The sequence below is a fragment of the Musca domestica genome, unplaced genomic scaffold, assembly GCF_030504385.1.
Source record: "Musca domestica strain aabys unplaced genomic scaffold, Musca_domestica.polishedcontigs.V.1.1 26, whole genome shotgun sequence".
NCBI lineage: Eukaryota > Metazoa > Arthropoda > Insecta > Diptera > Muscidae > Musca > Musca domestica.
In genome coordinates this window covers 2,764,088-2,778,008 of record NW_026712283.1, presented here as the reverse complement: position 1 = coordinate 2,778,008, position 13,921 = coordinate 2,764,088, and the positions used below count along the sequence as shown (strand labels likewise).

Below are 13,921 nucleotides of genomic sequence, written 5' to 3'. Positions count from 1 at the left end.
GCAGTTTTTTTATCTCGCCCTGTATATCATACTTACAACAGATCTTGTGTTGGCAAAAATGTTCGTATGTGTGAAATATGAAGAGAGTTGGATGATTTTTTCGCCGTCTTTGAGCGTTTTGTTTTTCAAAAATCTGGAAACCTATGTGGGGAAGGTACCAGAAGAAATGGTCCGACCTGTATCATCTTTATAACAGATCGTGTGTTGATGGGAATATTAAGATGCACCAAATCTGAATGGAATCGGATGTTAATTTTCGCGTTTTATGAGCTTCATGGAAAAATTCGACCTTTTGTGGGAGAGGTACCAAAAGGAGTGGACCGATATAATTTAAACAGATCCGGATGTATATTTCGGATTTTATAAAAGTTTTGGTTATTCAAAACATTAACCCTTTGTGGGTAGGTACCAGAAGAAATAGTCCGATCTCTGCCATTTTTATAACATATCCTGTATTGATGGAAATATTGAGACGTACCAAGTCTGAATGGAATCGGAAATTAATTTCGCGTTTTATGAGCTTCATGGGTATTCATTTTGTTAAACCTTGGTAACCAGAAGGAGTGAGCCGATATATTCCATCTTCGCAGCAGATCTTGTGTTGATAGAAATAATGGGATGTGTGAAATATGAAGAGAATCGGATGCATATTTCGGATTTTATGATCGTTTTGATTATTCAAAACGCAGGGCAGGTGCCAGAAAGATTGGTCCTGGTCTCTACCTTCTTTATAACCGGTCTTGTGTTGATAGAAAAATTGCGATGAGCCAAGTCTGAATGAAACCGGATGTTAATATCGTGTTCAAAATTTTGATCCGTTGTGGGGGAGGGACCTGAAGGTGTAGACTGATATAGCCCATCTTCACACCAGATCTTGCGCTGGAACAAATATTAGAATTTGTGTAGTTTGAAGACAATCGGACCCTTATTTCACATTTTATAGGAGTTATAATTATTAAAAATTTTGACCCTTTGTGGTTAGTGGAGGTACTTGATGGAGTGAGCCGATATTGTCCATTTTCGCCACTGACATAGAACTGATGCAAATATTATGATTTGCAAAGTTGGAACAAAATCGGATTATCGTTTTCCTTTCTATGCATATATATATATATTTTTTTAAAATTTCGACCTTTTTGTGGGGAAGGTACCAGAAGGTGTGGACTGATATTGCCCTTCTACGAACTCGATCTAAGTTTGATAATATTAATACGTATCAAGTTAGGACCAAATCGGATACTCCCTTCGAGAGTTATCGTGCACATCAATCAGTCAGCCAGATGGACGGACGCACATCGCTAGATCGACTCCAAATGGTCTAAAACCATTATTTCGATGGGACACGTTTTTGCTGTATCAAATGATATATACGCTTTCTAGCCATATGTCTTAGGGTATAAAAAATGCTGGATAATGGAAAAAATTTATGAAAAAGACCTGCAATTTCAGGTGTCCATATCAGCGATTTTTTTTAGTTTCCATATCGACATTATTTTCAAGTGAAAATTACATTTCAATTTAACCATGAAAAAGAAACCAATCATTATTTTCATTCGAAAGTCCTCCCCACTCTCCTCAAACAAGCAAACTAATGTCAATAATAAAAAAATAATAAAACCAAAAAACCACAAAAATAATTATGGACATTCTTCATCGATGTTGTCTCTTTCCTGGCACGTCCACGAAAAAAAACCGCATGACCAAACCGAAAGGCAGAAAATGCACAAAGAAAGAAAAAAGCCAACCAAAAAAAAAAGTAAATGTCCATAAAAGTTGGTGACCCCTAAAGAGAAATTTTAACCATTACTATTATTATTTTTTTTGTATTATTATAAAATTATTTGCATTGTAGTTATTTAAGTTGTTGTTATAGCTGCTGCAGCTGTCGTCATTGTCATTTCCACCGGTAGCCATAGCCACACAACATTCACTTTCATTTGATTGCTGATATAACCGCAATAAATGGTCATAAACTATGGACATGTTTTCTATTTTTTTTTTTTTTTTTTTGGTTTCTTGTTTCGTCTTTTTGTTTGGTATTGTTTATTGTTTGCTTATACCCTTGTTGCAAAAAAAAAAAGAAACAACAACAAAAAATTGAAGTACAAGACAAAAAGTTGTAACAGATAAACATTCGTGCAACCATTAAAGTTAGGGATGTCAAACAAGACTTGTTATTACAAAAATCGATTCCGGAGGGAAATGAGTCATAATGACTCAAACAATGAATATATTGGAAAATATTTCTTCAGATGAGAAAGTATGACTTTAACACAAAAAACCTGGTTCTAACCATAAATACGTTTCTATATTTTCAATTAATCGAGATTTGGTTATGGAAAGTTTAAAAGTCGAATTCGACTTTCGATTTTTAATTTTGGCAAGGAATTAGCCATTACTTCTTAAAAACTGGAGGTATTTCAGAGTATTCCTTTAGACACTGAGAAATCATGTCTCTCATACTAAATAATCATTCCCATTAGCGATGCGCGATCCGACTTTTGATACAGCGTCCTTTGGCATTAAAAAGATAAAAAGTCGAAATCGAATTTGGATTGTAGTTAAAATCGCAAAGACGACTTGTCGTATCGAAAACCAGCTTGTGTTGGATTTTATCTTTCGGTGTATCGACTTTTGATATTAGAAAATGAAATTGTCGAAATCGTCTCTTGTTTGTAGTAACTATCCCAAAGTCGACTCTTGGAAATCGTTTTTTAATATTTGTGATCATAGCTTTTTGACTGAGATTTAATATTCTCTTTTAATAATGGCAATCGAAATCTAAAATGAAATGGTAGAATCCAAAAATCGACTTTTGGTATTCAAATGCCCTAAAATCTACTTTTCGCTAAAATGAAATAGAATTTAGTCTGAAATCGAGTTTAGGGACTACAGTGTAAATAAAACAAAACAAAATATCAAAAATGAAAATCGACTTCGAAACATCGAAAGTTGGATTTTAACGATAGGTAAATCCAACTTTCGATATATCGACTTTTGATATTAGAAATCGAAATCGACTTTTGTCCCAAAATCGAATCTTGGTAATTGTTTTTTTAATTTTTGCAATAATGGATTTTCCATTAAGTTTTAACATTTATACGAGCTACTCTTTTAATAATGCCTATCAGTAACATAAAATCGATTCTTATCAAAAAACGACTTTCATAAACCTACTTTTCGCAAAAAAAAATAGAATCTAGTCTGAAATCGAATTGGCTGAAAGTTGAGTTTAAGGTGGCAACACTCTAAATAAAACGCATCGAAATGTCAAAAATGAAAAATCGACAGCTTTCGATACATCTTCTTTTGATATTCAAAAGTTAAAAGACGAATTCGACTCTTGTTTGTAGTAAAAATCGCAAAGTCGACTTTATGAAATCGACTTTTGATTTTGCAATAATCGATTTTTAATCGGTTTTGATCATATTCATACAAGCTACTCTAATAATATTGCCATCAAAAAAACTCAAATGAAATCGATTCCAAATTTAAATCGATTAACTGAAAGTCGACATTTTAAGAGGCAAAAAATAAAAACATAAATTGCATTTCAATTTCAAAAATCTTAAATCGAAATCGACATTGTCGAAAGTTGGATTTTATGGAATATTTAACGCAACTATCCAATTTTTGTATTAAAATGCTAAAAAGTTGAAATCAACTTTTGTTTTTTCTTTAATTGCAAAATCGGCATCCATAATCGGTTTTTGATTCTGCGTGGATTTTTTTAAAAGATTTTTTGAGACTTTTTTAAGGACTATCAGAGCCACAATCGTGCATTTTTTCAAAGATTTTATTGAAGGCATATCAGAGGTATTAGCAAGAATTTTTACGAATTTTTTTCAAGGACTATCAGAGCCAAAATCATGAAGCCATTATCGTGATTTTTTAAAATAAATTGTCAAGCTGTATCGGGGCTATAATCGTGAAGTTTTATATGATTTCTTTGAAGGAAAATTTGAGCTATACTCGGGGTCTTTAAAAATGATTTTTGAAGAGCAAACACAACTTTGTAAATTAATTATTTAAAGACTTCTCCAGAATAATCATGAATTTTTTAAGAATAATTTTTGAAGAACCACTCAGCTGTAAATTTGAATTTTCCAAAGGAGAATTTTTATAAGCTGTAGTTGGGACTAGAATCGTAGATTTAAGAAGGTGTTTTGGACGTACTCTTTTCGACCGCGAATTTTGGGTAGAAAGGAGATTATGTATTATTTATAGTCTTTAAAAAGGGTTTTGGAGTCATTAAGAAGGGGTTTTGTGCACCCAAAAAAGGCTTTGATTTTGATGGACTTTTAAAGGCTTTGAACGGCCTTTTCTAAAAGGGGTTTTGGGCGGATTCTTATCAATTTTTGGAACATGAAGTTTGAGAAGCAATAAGGGATTTTTGGGTACTTGTAACATTCTTTAAATTGAAATTCTAGAAATGCTTGGGGAAAGCCTTCATACTTGGATTTTTTATCGGGGTTTTAATGGTGATTTTTTAAAATGGGTTCTTGGGGGACTTTGTACGATTTTTAAACGTAATTTTTAGTAGAGGATATTTGGGGAGGGTCTTTGCAAACTTCTTCATTGCTGTAAAATGCGGAAGTTTGAATTTTTTTTTTTAATTTTTTGGGGACTCTTTACAGAATTTCAAATTGAGTCTATCAAAGGGGTTTTGGGACTTAACAATTTTTAGAAGTGAATTTTTAGGATAGGTTCTTGAAAATCTTAACTGTAGGCAAAGATGGCCCTCCTATCAATAGTTTCTAAACATGGACCCTAAGAAGGGATTTTGGGCAAGAGTTATAACATAATTTAAATGGGAATTTAAGAAGGGCTTTTGGGGTCGTCGCAACAACCATTAAACGTGGATTTTGAAAAGGTTTTTCTAGGAGTGGGATTCCTAAACTCCTTTTAGAGGGTTTGCAGAGATGGGTTTAATGACTTCTCCAGAGTTTTTAATCAGGGATATTTAAATGGGACTCAAGAGACTCTTAACAGGACTCAAACTCGGATTTCGAGAAACGTTTTGGGTCGTCTTGGCAGCCATTAAAAGTGAATTTTTTAAAGTATCTATGGGAAGTTGCTAAAATCCCTTTCATAGTATTTTCAGAAAGAATTTTGAAGGCTCTTTAAGTGGGGTTTTTAGGATTTTTTATGGGATTCTGAGGGGGTTTCTTTCTGGTTGTCTTGATGAAAGTAGAGGTTTTTAACAGCCTTGAAACGTACTCTTTTAAGGATCTAGATGTTTTGGGTAGATATTTGCCTTTTGAGGCCCTTATCTAGATAAAGTATTCGATTTGGTACTGATGAATAATTTTTCAATACTGGGCAGTCCTCTAAGCTTCTTCCAAGTTATATTTGTTTTCAAATACTGTGAAATATTGAAAAACTAATTTTAAATTGTTTTCTACTACAAAATCAGACCTGATCAGAGTTCAGATTTGCTCGATTATACTCGTGATTGAAACATATCCGCACATTTTTCTCACTAGTGAATATACCAAAATCGCGCGAACATTTTGAGCTCTACTCCTGATGCATTGAGCAGATTTTCCTTAAATGTAAATTTTTCAATTGACATCACTAGTTTTGGTAGTCCAAGTAAGCATATAGTTGTTGGCTATTGCCCGTTAGCGATATTTATTATTATTTATGTTTCTATTTTTTCTCTCAAAAGACTGCAATGTGAGTGTGGATCTATCTATGTGAGGCTAGTTTTATCTAAAATCTCAAAACAAAGATAATGTAGATTTATTTTCTAAATGGAAGCATAAAATAATGGCACAACACAACCGCAGCCGCTTTGAAACTGGTTATGGAAATGGACAATGCCACTGGCAATGTAAAAACAAAGAGGAAAATGGTTAAGGGGGAAGGTGGATAAATCGTGATTACAGTTCGTTGATTTTGCTTTTTTTGTCTATGGCGAAAATTGTTACAAGGGTAAACTTTCTATTCCCGTGGCATATTACAATATTTACTAGTGGTCTGTCAGAAACGTAGCGGAGAAGGTGGATGTAAATCTCACGAATCACGTTGCAGCATTTATGTCATTCCACAACAGAGACTTTTATCTTTGAAAAACAAAACGTTGATCAAGACATGACCAAAACAAAATTATGCAATTTATAATTTTCGAATCAACAATTGTGATGTAATTTGTGGAGAATTTCCGAAAAAAGTTAATAAAATAAATAAATAAAAATAAAAAAAAATCTTAAAAAAATAGTATCAGTTTTGCCGACAGATTTATGTTATGATTATTCAAACTGTTAACCCTTAATGGGGGAGGTTCCGAAGCAGTTGACCAGTATTGTTCAAAACTTTGACCCTTTGTGGGGGAGGTACCAGAAGGAAAGGTCCAATCTATACCATATTTATAATAGATCTTGTGTAGATAGAAATATTGAGATGTGTCCATACAGAATGGAATCGGATGTTGATTTCGTGTTTTAGGAGCTTCATGGATATTCAAAATTTTGACCCTTTGTGGGGGAGGTACCAAAAAGAGTGGACCGATATATCCCATATTCACAGCAGATCTTGTGTTAGTAGAAATATAGGGACGAGTGAAATCTGAAGAAACCTGGAGGTTTATTTCGGATTTTATGATCGTTTTGGTTATTCAAAACTTTGACCCTTTGTGGGGGAGGTACCAGAAGGAGTGGTTGGATCTCTACCATCTTTAGAACAGATCTTGTGTTGATTGAGATGTGCCAAGTCTGAATGGAATCGGATGTTAATTTCGCGTTGTATGAGCTTCATGGATATTCAGAATTTTGACCCTTTGTGGGGTGGTACCAGATCTTGTGTTAGTAGAAATAATGGGACGTGTGAGATATGAAGAAACCCGGAGGCTTATTTCGGGTTTTATAATCGTTTTGATTATTCAAAACGTTGAACCTTTGTGGAGGAGGTACCAGAAGGAATGCTCCGATCTCTACCATCTTTATAACAGATCTTCTGTTGATAGAAATATTGAGATGTGCTAAGTCTGAATGGAATCGGATATTAATTTCGTGTTATATGAACTTCATGGATATTCAACATGTCGACCTTTTGTGGTGGAGGTACCAGAAGGGGTTCGCAGATATATTCCATCTTCACAGCAGATCTTATTTTAGTAGAAATAATGAGATATGTGAAATATGAAGAGAATCTGAAGCTTATTTCGCGTTGGATGACTTACATGGATATTCAACATTTTTCAAAATGTTGACCCTTTGTGGAGGAAACAGATTTGGTCCAAAGAGACCTAAAACCGTTATTTCGACTAGGCATGTTTTGACCGTATGCAATGATTTACACCCTCTCCAGCCATATGGCTGAGTCTCGAAATAAAAAAAAAACGTCTTTGAACTCCCTTCCATGTAAATGAGGAATCAGTTTTCAGGTCCTGTGAAATCAATCCGAAATACCGCATAATCAATTCTCAGTTAGAGTAGAATCAATTCTTGGTTTCTATGCCACTAATATTAGTGAGGGATCAATTCTGATAGCGAGAAGGATTTCCTGAGTTTCGAACAACTCAATTCGTTTTTTTTTTTTTTTTTCAAAAAAAGATGCTGTTATTTCCTCAGAAGTCAATTTTCTATTGCCATATCTGAATATAAACTGGGCCATGCCAAATAACTTCGAACGAAAAGCGGACAGAAAAGGCACCCGAGAACTCTTATCCTTTTTCCAATATATTTTTGGACCACTCTAGATTACTTACACTTTAACTTGAAATTTAATTTATTTTTTTTTTTTAATTTAAAAAAATCTGCTTTTCCAATTCGTTTAATTCAAATCCACTTTTGTCTAAATTAAAAAACTTTTTTTTGCTGTTTCGAAATCTTGCATTCAACGTGAAACTTTACTGCATTAGGCGCGTAAAAACCGTAATCCGTTTTGTTATTTTTTTTTCTTTCTTTTTAAATTGACAATTTCAAAACAAACTGCAGAGAATTAAACCGATTTGTAAGAAGCTCTAATGAAAACTGAAGCCAAGTAAAAAAACAAACAAAAAACGAATCGACAACAAAAAAATCCACGTTTCTGGTTCTGTTAGTAATTTTCAAAAATTCTTTAAAAAATCCACGTTTCTGGTTCTGTTAGTAATTTTCAAAAATTCTTTAAAAAATCCACGTTTCTGGGTCAGTTAGTAATTTTGAAAAATTCTTTAAAAATCCACGTTTTTGGGTCTGTAGAAATTTCCAAAAATTCTTTAAAAAATCCACGTTTCTGGGTCTGTTAGTAATTTTGAAAAATTCTTTAAAAAATCCACGTTTCTGGGTCTGTTAGTAATTTTGAAAAATTCTTTAAAAAATCCACGTTTCTGGGTCTGTTAGTAATTTTGAAAAATTCTTTAAAAAATCCACGTTTCTGGGTCTGTTAGTAATTTTGAAAAATTCTTTAAAAAATCCACGTTTCTGGGTCTGTTAGTAATTTTGAAAAATTCTTTAAAAAATCCACGTTTCTGGGTCTGTTAGTAATTTTGAAAAATTCTTTAAAAAATCCACGTTTCTGGGTCTGTTAGTAATTTTGAAAAATTCTTTAAAAAATCCACGTTTCTGGGTCTGTTAGTAATTTTGAAAAATTCTTTAAAAAATCCACGTTTCTGGGTCTGTTAGTAATTTTGAAAAATTCTTTAAAAAATCCACGTTTTTGGGTATGTTAGTAATTTTGAAAAATTCTTTAAAAAATCCACGTTTCTGGGTCTGTTAGTAATTTTGAAAAATTCTTTAAAAAATCCACGTTTCTGGGTCTGTTAGTAATTTTGAAAAATTCTTTAAAAAATCCACGTTTCTGGGTCTGTTAGTAATTTTGAAAAATTCTTTAAAAAATCCACGTTTCTGGGTCTGTTAGTAATTTTGAAAAATTCTTAAAAAAATTCACGTTTCTGGGTGCGATAGTGATTTTCAAAAATTCTTTAAAAAATCCACGTTTCTGGGTCTGTTAGTAATTTTGAAAAATTCTTTAAAAAATCCACGTTTCTGGGTCTGTTAGTAATTTTGAAAAATTCTTTAAAAAATCCACGTTTCTGGGTCTGTTAGCAATTTTCAAAAATTCTTTAAAAAATTCACGTTTCTGGGTCTGTTAGTAATTTTGAAAAATTCTTTAAAAAATCCACGTTTCTGGGTCTGTTAGTAATTTTCAAAAATTCTTTAAAAAATCCACGTTTTTGGCCTGATTATCCTTTGGAAAAATTATTTAAAAAAATTCACGTTTCTTTTCCTGATTATCCTTTGGAAAAATTCTTTAAAAAATCCACGTTTCTTGGCCTGATTATCCTTTTGAAAAATTATTTAAAAAATCCACGTTTCTTGGCCTGATTATCCCCTTGAAAAATTATTTAAAAAATCCAAGTTTCTTGGACTGATTATCATTTTGAAAAATTATTTAAAAAATCCACTTTTCTTGGCCTGATTATCCTTTTGAAAAAGTATTTAAAAAATCAATCTAATCGATCTAATTTTATGGAATCTTACCAAATTCGGAGTTACGGGGTAGGGTCTAATTAAAAAAACCTGAATCCATGAAAATACCTCCAAGGAAATCCTCTCTCATTTTTTCTCAGTGTACCATTAAAGTGCCAAACCAAAAACTTAACACAATCTCAAATGAAAGCTCACCCACCCCTACTGCCAACCTGAGCCTGAGTCGAATGTTGGCAATCAATTTCTGCCATGAAATTTAAAAACGTTTTTCACTGGGTTTTTTTTTTTTCATTGTCTGCAACGCTGTTGTCGTTACTGTTTTTATTTTCGTCATTTTAATTCTATTTAAAGTTTATTTCACTGATTGTAAAACTTTTGTCTAAATATGTACGAAAACAAAATGTTTTCCTATTTCGTCGTCGTCACATTAACTGCTGCTGCTAATGCAATGAACGAACGAACGGATGGATGGATGAAATGGTGATAAAAGTTTACAAATACGAAAACAAGTAAAACACCAAAACAAGTTGGTTGGTGGCGTATAGACACTTGAAATGGCCTACACAAAAGGAGGAACAATTTTTTTCATATTTTACATTCTGGAATAGGATAATTGGCATTGCAATCTATAGCAATCAGGAGCAACTACGTAAAAGCATCTAACTTCAATAGCTTCTTCGATCTAATGTCGATTTTGCTACTTCTAAAAAATTTAAAATTAGTCTCTATACACTAGACCATAAACGCTGTAACATAAAAAAGAAATACCTTCGGCCTCTTCTTTGATCGATCAGAAAGTTGAAAATGTAGCGTACACCCCTTATCAGTTACCTATGCATTGAAAGTCATTACAACCAAAAACCACAAATAACACACGTACGACAACAACAACACCAGACATTCACCACCTACACCCGACACACAGCGGCTGTAAGTTTGTCAGCCATGGCGACAGACACCAGGGCAATAAACACAGACAGCTGAGCTGAGCCGAACCAAAGCTAAAGCCAGTCATCAACAGCCACCAAAACAACAGCAATTCGTCTAAGGAAATTGCACTGCCACTTTTTTTGGTCTCAGATAATAAAACGCAGATACGCCAAAAACCAAAACTGTAATAAAAACCATGCGCGACGCAACAATAAATACAGTTACGGAAATCACGTCTGAGCTGCGAGGCTAAAGACACCACCGAAATTGTTGTTGTTGTTTTTATTATAGCTATTAGGAGAAACAAATTCTGGAACATTTGCTATTAATAGTTTAAGGGGGTAGGGGGTGGTATATAAAAGTTCGGATTTAAGATTTAGATACTTCCTGGTCTTTCATGAGAGACCTCAAGGCCTTCTTCACTAAGAAGACCTTGGGGTCCTCTTCAATAAGAAGACCTCGTTGTCTTCTTCCATAAGAAGACCTCCATGTGACCTTGTGGTCTTCCTCCATAAGACCTCCATGTGGTCCTCTTCTACAAGAGGATCTTGTAGCCTTCGTTAATGAGAAGGCATTGTGGTCTTCGACAAGAATAGCTTCTGCTCTTTTATAGAGAGAGAAGACCTCCTGCTCTATTATACAGAGAAGACCCACTGCTCTTCTATGCGAATACCTTCTGCTCTCCTACGAGAAGAGCCTTCGGCTGCTCTTCTATTAGTAGAGCCTTCGGCTGCTCTTCAATGAGAAGAGCCTTCGGCTGCTCTTCAATGAGACGAGCCTTCGGCTGCTCTTCAATGAGAAGAGCCTTCGGCTGCTCTTCAATGAGAAGAGCCTTCGGCTGCTCTTCAAGGAGAAGAGCCTTCGGCTGCTCTTCAATGAGAAGAGCCTTCGGCTGCTCTTCAATGAGAAGAGCCTTCGGCTGCTCTTCAATGAGAAGAGCCTTCGGCTGATCTTCAATGAGAAGAGCCTTCGGCTGCTCTTCTATGCGAATACCTTCTGCTCTCCTACGAGAAGAGCCTTCGGCTGCTCTTCTATGCGAAGACCTTCTTTCTTCTCTTCTATGCGAAGACCTTCTTTCTGCTTTTCTATGCGAAGACCTCCTTTCTGCTCTTCTATGCGAAGACCTTCTTTCTGCTCTTCTATGCGAAGACCTTCTTTCTGCTCTTCTATGCGAAAAGCAGCTACTGCTCTTCTATGCGAAAAGCAGCTACTGCTCTTCTATGCGAAAAGCAGCTACTGCTCTTCTATGCGAAAAGCAGCTACTGCTCTTCTATGCGAAAAGCAGCTACTGCTCTTCTATGCGAAAAGCAGCTACTGCTCTTCTATGCGAAAAGCAGCTACTGCTCTTCTATGCGAATAGCAGCTACTGCTCTTCTATGCGAATAGCGGCTACTGCTCTTCTATGCTAGGACCCTCTGCTGATTTTCTATGAGAAGACATTCTGCGGCTCCCTATGAGAAGACCTTCTGCTGCTCTTCTTTGAGAGGACCTTCTGCTGCTCTTCTTTGAGAGGACCTTCTGCTGCTCTTCTTTGAGAGGACCTTCTGCTGCTCTTCTATGAGAAGATCTTCTCCTGCTCTTCTATGAGAAGATCTTCTCCTGCTCTTCTATGAGAAGATCTTCTCCTGCTCTTCTATGAGAAGATCTTCTGCTGCTCTTCTTTGGGAAGAGACTTCTGCTCTTCTATAAGAAGAACAATTAACAAACGTGGATTTCAAAAAAATATTTTTTGAGAGGCTATTAACAAACTTGAATTTTTTTAAAAAAAATATTTTTGAGAGGCTATTAAAAATGGGATTTCAAAAAAAATATATTTTTTTGGAGAAAGAATTAAGAAATTTCGATTTTTTAAAAAAATATTTTTGAGGGGTATAACAAACTTGGATGTTTTAAAAATATTTTTTGAGCGGCTATTAAAAAATTGCATTTTTTAAAATATATTCGAGGGGCTATTAACAAGCGTGGATTTCTTTAATATTCTTTGAGAGGGTATTAAAAAAACGTGGATTTTTTACAAATATTTTTTGAGGGGTAAGGAAAAAATGTGGATTTTCTAAAGATATTTTTTGAGGGGCTATTAAAAATCGTGGAATTTTCAAAAATATATTTGAGGGACTATTAACAAATGTAGATTTTTTAAAAATATTTTTTGAAGGGCTACTAACAAATGCGGATTTTTCAAAAATATTTTTTGAGGGACTATTGGCAAAAGTGGATTTTTATAAAATATGTTCTGAGGGGCTAGTAAAAATGTGAATCTTTTAAATATAATTTTTGAAGGTCTATTAACAATCGTAGATTTTTTAAAAATATTTTTTTGATGGGCTATGATTTAAAATATTCTATAAGAAGATCCTTCTGCTCTTCTATAAGGAGACCCTCCGCTCTCTTATGGGAAGAACTTCTGATCTTATATAAAAATGCTTTTTGGACTTTTATAAAATGACATTCTTTGAAAGGAAGACCTGCTTTCCCAAATTTTCCATTTAAAAAGCAATCATAATAAATACCTTTAGTCATCCAAATAATGACTGTGCACCAAATTTTCCAGTAAATTTCGTGTTTAATGACGCAAATTGCAATTTTCATATTTAACGGGGGAATTATTTCATTTAAGCTGCTTTTCCATGCCACACCGCATTTAACAGGGTTAAGCGAGAAGAACGGACAAGTGGCGAAAAAAGTCCGGTTGCACTTTATTCTCGTTGGTCACAGAGATTTGTGTCGGCTATTCACCTTGAATGACATAATGGGGTTTTGGGAACACACACACAGAATATTTTGGAGTGCAGTAACAGCTACGATTTACAACAAAAATTATGAGCAGAATGGATGCAGGAATGTGTGTCAAAATATGTGTTAAAAGCAATGTAACAAAATTAAATTATTACTGACCCAATGCCTGCCTTTCAAGTGGATTATGGTTCATCATGGGATTTGAAAAAAATATATATAACATTTTGAGTTGAAGTTCAGGAAAAACATTAAATTTTGAGGGAAACATAAAAAAAAAATTTAAAAATCTATATTTATTATTATTGTTTAAAAAACGCCTTTCAAAAAATTATTGCTTATTAATGGCCTTTCAATCCACGTTTGTTAATAAAATATTTTTAAAAGATCCACGTTTGTTATTAGCCCCTCAAAAAATATTTTTAAAAAATCCACGTTTGTTAATAAAATATTTTTAAAAGATCCACGTTTGTTATTAGCCCCTCAAAAAATATTTTTTAAAAAATCCACGTTTGTTAATAAAATATTTTTAAAAGATCCACGTTTGTTATTAGCCCCTCAAAAAATATTTTTAAAAAAAAAATCCACGTTTATTTATGGGCTCTCAAAAAATATTTTTAAAAAATCCACGTTTGTTAATGGGCTCTCAAAAAAAATTTCTAAAAAATCCACGTTTGTTAATGGGCTCTCAAAAAATATTTTTAAAAAATCCACGTTTGTTAATGGGCTCTCAAAAAATATTTTTAAAAAATCCACGTTTGTTAATGGGCTCTCAAAAAATATTTTTAAAAAATCCACGTTTGTTAATGGGCTCTCAAAAAATATTTTTAAAAAATCCACGT

The 13,921-nt window shown here is 33.8% G+C and overlaps 1 protein-coding gene across 2 annotated transcripts in view; it reads right to left on the bottom strand.

Annotated features, from left to right (window-relative positions):
* The window catches only part of LOC101891816 (myosin-G heavy chain), a 184,827-nt gene that overhangs the window by 71,746 nt on the left and 99,160 nt on the right, over positions 1-13,921 (bottom strand). The window contains exon 1 of one of the 2 annotated variants that reach the window (XM_059123882.1): positions 7,712-7,964. The exons of the other annotated variant lie outside the window; for it this stretch is intronic. The gene's annotated coding sequence lies outside the window, so the exon portion shown is untranslated. Of the gene's footprint in view, positions 1-7,711; positions 7,965-13,921 lie in introns of those variants that run through there. 2 annotated transcript variants of the gene reach the window in all.